Source organism: Octodon degus, unplaced genomic scaffold (genome assembly GCF_000260255.1).
Source record: "Octodon degus isolate 3935 unplaced genomic scaffold, OctDeg1.0 scaffold00032, whole genome shotgun sequence".
NCBI classification, from domain to species: Eukaryota; Metazoa; Chordata; class Mammalia; order Rodentia; family Octodontidae; genus Octodon; species Octodon degus.
In genome coordinates this window covers 13531790-13540324 of record NW_004524608.1, presented here as the reverse complement: position 1 = coordinate 13540324, position 8535 = coordinate 13531790, and the positions used below count along the sequence as shown (strand labels likewise).

Sequence of the window (8535 nt, the reverse complement as noted above, 5' to 3'; positions counted from 1 at the left end):
TGTGTGAAAATATAATTCATTATGGTTTTTATTTGCATTTCTCTAATGATTAGTGATGTTGCCTATTCTTTTCATTTATGAGATTTTTATATCTTTTATGGTAAAAATATATACAATACTTAAAATTAGGTTGTCTTACTGTTGAGCTATGCAATGTTTTCTATACATTTTCAATACCTGTTATATATAAGATTTACAATTTTTCTTACATTCTGTGGATTACCTTTTTACTTTCTTGAAGGTATCTTTTGAAGTACAATATTCTTAATTTTATAAGATGTAACTTAGTTTTTATTTTAAAATATAAACAACAAAGTCAAGACTTATACATTTTAATAGTTTTGAATATTTACATTTAGTTCTTTGATGCACTTTAATTGTGTATTGTTTTGAGGTAGGGATCCAGGTTTATTCTTTGCAAGTCATTTTCCATTTGTTCCACATAATTTGTTGAAAGGATTTTTCTTTTTCTATTGAATTGTCTTGGCATTTTTGTTGGAAATCAACTGACCATAAATATAAGTATTTCTGAATTCTCTGTTCTATTCCATGGATCAATATGCCTATTCCTTTTGTGGAGTGGGGAGGATTTATAAGTATTTTCATCACGTGAAGTCTCAATGTTCATTTTCTTTTTTTTTTTTTCCAAATCAGTTTCTATGAAAAAGACTGGCTATTGAGGCAATTCACAAGATTCCCAGTTCAAGGATGCTTTCTCTCTTTCCTCATCAATAGTACTCCCAAAAACATGTTGAGAGTTTCTGAAACCTTCAGACTTTCTGTAGGAAGTGTGTCAAGCAGCAATCCTACAAATGTGGTAGAATATGGCAAAGTATGTCCAAGTAAATCAGCACCATGGCAGGCAACGGTGTGGCGATGGTAAGCAGAATATACTGATTTTCTGGGAAAAGACTAAAACTACAATGACTGAGGCTAGAGTGTGTTGAGCACAACTGCAGACTTAAGAGAATGCTTTATAGAGATGATGTTTTTGTTTGTTTGTTTTTCTGGGGATCAAACTTGAGACCTTATTCTTGTCAGGAAGGCACATAGGCCACTGACCTATATCCCCAGCCCTGAAATGAAGCATTTTGAATAGAAAGGAGAAAGAAAAGGCATGTGTCCAGTTCTAACCCTTATCTTTTGTTTTATTATAAAGACAACAAAATCTTGAGGTTATGTTCATTTGATAACTTCATCTGATTGATGGAAATGATATAGTCATCAATAAAATTCACCTTGGAAAATTTCTGCTTTAAAAACCAACCAACCAACCAAATAAACAAATAAAATGTTCTCAGTTTCTAGTAAAGCATAAGTATTAGTTGGACTGGGAGCCAGACAGTATGAGGATGCTGATTTTTAAATATTCTTGCCACTATCATGAATTTCCTCCTTTTGCTTCCTATATTTTATTTTTGGAGACAAGGTCTTATTATAGAGTTCAGGCTAGTATTGAACTCATGGCATCCATCCTGCATAAGCCTCCCAAATGCTGGGATTACAGGCATGCCACACAACACTCTATTCCTTTGCTTTCTTATTAGTCTATTCTTTAGAACGTTTTTATTTTCAAAGCAGAACTGAGTAGAAAGTACAGAGTTCCCATTACTTGAATTAAACCATCCTAAAACACAGTGGCACATTGTTTTTATTATGAACCTACACGGATAGCTTTGCTATCCCATGTCCATCGTTGACATGAGGGTTCACTCTTGGCATTTTAAATTCTGAGTTCTGCCTCTTACATATTCTTCTCCACCAAAATTTAGTTTCTAAAGGTTATTTATCCCTTCCTTACCATTTTCTCCTCCAAACACTTGCCTTTCCAATATTACCTTGAGTTCCACACAAACTTGTAAGTCCTTTCTCTAAGTCTGTTCTGATCTATCAGTATTTTGAAAGGAACTTTTCTAAACAATTTAAGTCAATATTAAACCAGTTACTAGCTCCCATGTCCTATTATCATCACCTTTTCATTTTCAGTGTTGGGGCTTGAACCCTTTACCTGGAGAATGACAGGCAAGTACACTACCACTGAGCTGCATCTGCAGCTTTCCTACACCACTCTTGCTCTTCACCAGACTTGTGCTGGGGATTAAATGATGATTAGCTAAGATTTCTGAAGTATTTTTTTTATTTACAGATAATTTCAAGTTGGTATATTATATTTTATTTTAGGGAAGCCTATGTATAATTTTGTTTTGTTCTTTAAAGTGTTCTAGAGAATCTATGTACAAGGAGATTTGAATTAATAAATTTGCCATCACTTCAGTTATCCAACCTTTTAATATTTTCGTAAATATTTTGTTTTCATGGATGAAGAACTGTCACTTTTTAATAGAATGGGGTATATCTGCCCTACTACAGTGCTACAATGGTAATACTAAGTATGGATAATACTGAAACTGGCTAATTCTGTGTTTTCCCAAAAATAAGACCTAATTGGAAAAATAAGCACTAGTCATTACCAACGTGATGGAAAGTGTCATGCAGAAGACTGTACCATATTATTCTCTTGCTCAGTGGCTGCTCTGAAATGATAGTACATCAAGGTGATTTGGGATAGCATTTTGATCTCTACTTTTCATGCCTGATTATTTTCTGGGTAGGCTTTATTTTCAAGGAAACATGGATTATTTATTAATATGGCATTAAATTATTCCTATGTATATATTGTACTTGTCCCATGACATTTAAACAATTCACAAGTCATATAGTATCTAATCAGTGACAACCAGAGTAGCAAAAAAAAAAAAAAAGTTAACTGAAATACAAAATAATGTAAAAGGCTTTTATGTAAAAGGAGCTACCTGGTTATGTTTAAGTTTTCCACTAGGAACATTATTTTTACTTAAGCAGTCAAGTTTACAAACAAGTATTTTATCACATTTTCTCTTTAAGAAAGTATTTGATTCATCATCTATGCCAATTTTGGATTCTTTGATTTTTGCTTATCAGAAGACTCACGTGAAAAACTTAATGACCACATTAAAAATAAAATATATTAGGAAATTATTGTTTTCTTAAATATAAACATGTTTATACTTAACCATTACTAAATTGAAATATCTATTTTATTGAAGGTTTGTCTTTAAGTTGCTGAGACAATAGCAGCAGGTAATTTAATTTTATTTTATATCAGAGATACAGTTAATTACTTATACTCTACAACTACTCAGCTTTCATCAGTTAAATACTATGCAATCTTAGATAAATTTGCCTCTCTCAGCTTTTGTTTTATCATCTGAAATATATAATTAATTTAATCATATATAGCTTCCATAAGTGGTTTCAAAATGCATAATTAGTATTTATATAAAGAACTCTTGAAATATTAGAATAAAAGATTTCATGAAAATTATTTATCATTGTAATTTGAGCTAATGTACACTACAATGCTAGTTACCAATGTGAGAGCATTCATTATAGCAGCTTAAAAAATCCACAGTTCTACAGCAACCTTTTTCTTCTCAATATAAAAATAAGAGAGAACTAAAGGTATAGCTCAGTGGTCTGATACCTACCTACTAAGAGAAAGGCCCTGGGTTCTATCCATAGTACCACCCTACCCCATATACACACAAATTACTAAAGTCTGTCTGTCTGTCTGTCTGTCTGTCTGTCTGTCTGTCTGTCTTTCTCTTTCTTTCTTCCTTTTATTCCTTTTTTCTTTTCTTTCTTTCTTTTGAGAGTATAAAATAGTGTTAAAGCAGAAAAATTACAAGTGATCCAGAATTTCACGTAACAAATAATATGAATTTCACAGTATTTGTTGTAATGCATAGCATTGTCTTCCAACCAATTCATACTACCAGAAATATGCAAGCAAAACTGGGAAAAAAGCAATTAAGAGAAAAAGGAGAAACAATGGAAAAAAGGAGACAAATTAAGCATTATATGCTCCTTTCCATATAATTAATTTAATTACATATCAGACCACTGAGCTATACCTTTAGTTCTCTTCTATTTTTATATTGAGAAGAAAAAGACTTGCAGAACTGTGAATTTTGTAAGCTGCCATAGTGAATGCTCTCACATTGGAAATTAACATTGTACCAGAAATCCACAGTACAGTTGCCCAAACCACCCTGCTTATGTACAGATATATCTCTTTCCCCCACTCACTCTCCTGTCCTTCTCAACTCCATTTTCTCTTTCAGTTTATCACACTAAGGAGAAAATACGATATTTGCACATGCGAGTCTGATTTATTTCACTTAAGAGTATGGTCTCTAAAGTGAAATAAGTGTTTAGTGTCCCTAAACACTAAAAAGATTTAGTATTTAATATTTAAATTTTGACCCATTTTGACTGTAGTTGCATCCATTTGCTGACAAAAGACTCAAATTTATCCTGTTTTATAGATAAGTAATACTCCATTGTATAAAAATACCACATCTTCTTTATCCATTCCTCAGTTGATGGACATCTGGGTTGTTTTCAGGATTTAGACATAACAAATTGAGCTACTATAAACATGGGTAGACATAAATTGCTGTGGTATGATGTTTACAGTTCTTTCTGGAAAAATACCCAGGGAGGGAGTAGCTGGCTTGAATGAGATCTTGAATCCTACTTTTAAAGGAATCAACACACTGATTTCCATAGTGGTTGTACCAGTCTGCACTCCCACCAACAGTGGAGAAGGGTTCCTATTTTCCCCACAGCCCCTCCAGGATTTGTTACTGGCTAACTTCTTGATGTTAGCCATTCTTTCTGGTGTGAGATGGAATCTCAGTGTTGTTTTAATTTGCATTTGTTGAATGAGCAATGATATTGAACATTTTTTCATATATTTAGTTGTCATTTGTATTTCTTCATCTAAAAATTATATACGCATCTCAGATGCTGATTCTTGGATTGAGTCTTTGAATTGGGGAGTCTGATTTTTAAAAATTCTTTATATGTTCTAGATAGAAGGCCTTTGTCTGAGGGACAGTCAGCTATAATTTTTTTCCCAATTTGTTGGCTTTTTACTTTGTTGATTTTCTTCAAAGTGTAGAAACTTTTTGAACAGATGAGATCCAAGGTGGCTGAGTGTGTCTGCAGTTGTGTCTGCACCTTCTAATCTGTTCCCTTGATCCATAGGTCTGTCTCTATGCCAGAACCATGCTGATTTTATCACAGTAGCTTTCTCATTTCAAGTCAGGGATTGTGATACCTCCTGCCTTTCCTTTGTTTCCCTGTACTGCTTTTGATAATCTGGGTCTCTTCTAGTTCCAAATGAATTTGAGGGAAATTTTCTCTAGCTCTGTGAGATGTACTAACGGTATTTTAATCGGGATTGCATTGAATCTGTGTAACAATTTTGGAAGTATGGTCATTTTCACAATCTTGGTTCTTTCTATCCAGGAACATGGAATATCTTTCCATTTTCTCAAATCCTCTTTGTTCTCTTTTCCCAGAGTACTATAATTTTCATTGTATAAATCTTTTACTTCCTTTGTGAGGTTGATTCCTAAGTATTTTTCTTTTCTTTTTTTTTTTTAATGTTATTGTGACAGGTGTGGTTTCCCTAATTTCTCTCTCAGTGCATTCATTGTGTACAAAAACGCTAATGATTTTTTTTTATAGTTTCAAACAAATTTATTCTCAGAATAATGCACAAAAGCACAGGTTGAGGCTACTGTTGGGAGCTTCCGCCTTTCCCCCCCACCCCCACCTCTCTGAATGCCAGGGAGAACACAGTTGAAGGAAACATGCAATCACAAACAATGATCAACTCTAAAGACAAAGTTTGGTCCAAAAAACTCAACATAATTAATCCAATTACTGTGAACAGCTTTACTGAGTAGGATTAAGATACTGAAGATGTAGTGTCTCCAAGGATGGCTCTTCAGTGCACCAGGGGGGCCTGCTTGAGGGAGATGAGGACTGAACGCATGCGGGAGACATCTTTGGTCTGCTTGCTGGACTTAGGGTTAAAGTCACACAGCCGGGCCACCCATTCCCACTCTGTGCCTGGGGATGACTCATCAATGTCATTTACAAAGGCTTCTTCTGCTGCCCTGTTGTTTGCTTTTGACTTTTGTAACTGCTCGTCCTGCTGTGCATACCACTCTTCTAGTGCTTTTATTGCTTTTTCTTTCCACTCTGCTTCTTGCTTCCGAGAATTGGCATCAAGGGCTTCTAAACGCTTGGTTTGCTCTTCTCTCCATTTACAGATACTTTCAGGTTCTGACTGCAATTGATCCACTTATGAAATAGCTGCATAACTGTCTGTTGGACCATTACTCTCCTGATAGTATTCTCCATTCATCACTCCATCAACAGCATCTGGAACACCCCCTCCTCCCCATCCCCCACCCCCGGCTCACCGTGGGGCTGGGGCCCAGGGGCACCGCCGTCCAGGACGGCGAAGGCCTCGTTGTTCTCGATGCCCGCAATCTTGCTTTCCTGCTGCGCCAGGAAGGCCGCGGCCGGGTCTTCCTCGCCAGCCACCCGGTTCCCCAGCGCGGGGCCGGCCTGGGCGCCGAACCCATCTAGCTCAGCCATGCGGGTAAGTCACCGGCACCAACACTGAGTCCCAGTGACCGGACACACGTACACGGAGCCCGGCAGCGGCCGCTGTGCTGGCGACTACAGTCGGAGAACGAGCCGGAAGGGCGGAGCGGGGGAGCAAAAACACTAATGATTTTGGGGTATTGACTTTATATACTGCTATGTTACTGAATTTGGTGATTAAATCTACAAGACTCTTAGTGGAGTTTTTGGGTTACTCTATGTGGAGTATCACGTCATCTGCAAATAATGATAATTTCACTTCTTCTTTCCACTCCTTATTCCTTTTACTTCTCTCATTACTCTGGATGTTTCCAGAACTATATTGAATAGGGCTGGAGACAGTGAATATATTTATCATGTCCCCGATTCTAAAGTGAAGGCCTTCAGTTTTTGCCCACTTAAGTGTGAGGTTGACTTTTTTTTTTCTCATATTTGGCTTTTATCAGGTTGAGATCTAGACCAAATATTCCAGTTCTCTGTAGGTTTTATTTTTATAATCATGAATAAGTGTTGGGCTGTCAAAAGCTTTTTCTGCATCTATAAGATAACCATGTGGTTTTTGTTCTTGGTTCTATTGATCTGGTGTGTTACATTTATGAATTTGTGTATGCTGAACCATCCCTGCATTCCTGAGATGAATCCCACTTGGTCATGATGTGTATTCTTATGATTTGCTGCATTCTGTTTGCTAGTATTTTATTGAGAATTTTGGCATGTATATTCATTAGAGATTGGCCTACAGCTCTCTTTCTTAGTTGGATCTTTCTCTATCTTCAGTATTAGAGTAATACTTGCCTCCAGGAATGAGCTTTAGACAAATACTTCCCTTTCAATTTTAATGACGAGTTTGAGAAAAGCTGGCATTGAATCTCTAAATTTCTTGTAGAATTCTGCTGTGAATACATTGGGACCTGAGCTTTTCTTTATTTTATTTTTCTGAGCTTTTCTTTGTTGGTAGTTTTTATTACATTTTCAATTTTATTTCCTGTTACTGGTTTATTCAGAGTTTGTAGATCTTCTTGACTCAGCTTTGGCATTTCATACGTATCTAGGAGACTGTCTATTTCCTCAGTTTTCCATCCTGTGAGAGTAAAGATTTTGGAAGCAGGTATTGATGATCTTCTGAACTTAAGAGTCTATAGTGATTTCACCCTTTTCATTCCTTATTGCATGAATTTGAGGGGGGTTATTTCCCTCTTTTTTTTTTTTTTTTGATTATGTTAGGCAGGGGTTTATCGATTTTATTTATTCTCTCAAAGATCCTACTCTTTTGTTCATTTTTTTGTATTGTTTTATCTTCATTGCATTAATTTCTGCTCTAATCTTTATAATTTCCTGCCTTCTTTGGGCTTCACTTGCTCTTCTTTTTCTTGGAGCTTGAGGTGAGGCATAAGATCATTTGGGCTTGCTCTGTTTTCCTAATGTGCAAATTTACCACTATAAATTTTTCTTTTAAGACAGCTTTCACTGCATCCCATAGGTTCCAGTAAATTATACCTGCAATTTTTTTCATTGTATCTTTTTGTTTAGGAGGTTACTTAATTTCCATGTGTTTATAGTGTCTTTGTAGTTTTTTTTTTTTTTTTTTTTTTTTAATGTATTTTGTACAGGGTCTTACTTGCAGCTCAGACTCATAATGATCCTCCTGTTTTCAACCTCCCCAGTACTCAGATTGCAGGCGTGTACCACCACACCCAGACTCTGTCACCAGCTCAATGTGCCCGGGGGCAGGGCCAGTGCAGCATGCAGTGCCAGGAATTGAACCCTGATTCCTGTGCTTGCCAAAGCAGACGCTGAGTCCGCTGAGCTATCTTGCAGTTTCTTTTGTCAATAATTTCCAGTTTCATTGCACTGTGGTCAGATAGCATGCATGGAATAATTTCAATTCCTTTGCATTTACTTAAGAATGCTCTGTGTATTAGTATATGGTCTATTTTGGAGAATGTCCAATGTGCAGCTGAAATGTGTATTCTGTTCTTGCTTGACGAAACACTCCATAAAGATCTACCAAGCTGATTTCTTCACAAG

General features: G+C 36.1%; 1 pseudogene across 1 annotated transcript; it reads right to left on the bottom strand.

Annotated features, from left to right (window-relative positions):
- Positions 1-5777: 5777 nt before the first annotated feature.
- On the bottom strand, positions 5778-6498 carry LOC101583755 (annotated as a pseudogene). The gene has a single exon (XR_192474.2). The product of XR_192474.2 is annotated as a clathrin light chain A pseudogene (transcript).
- Positions 6499-8535: the final 2037 nt, after the last annotated feature.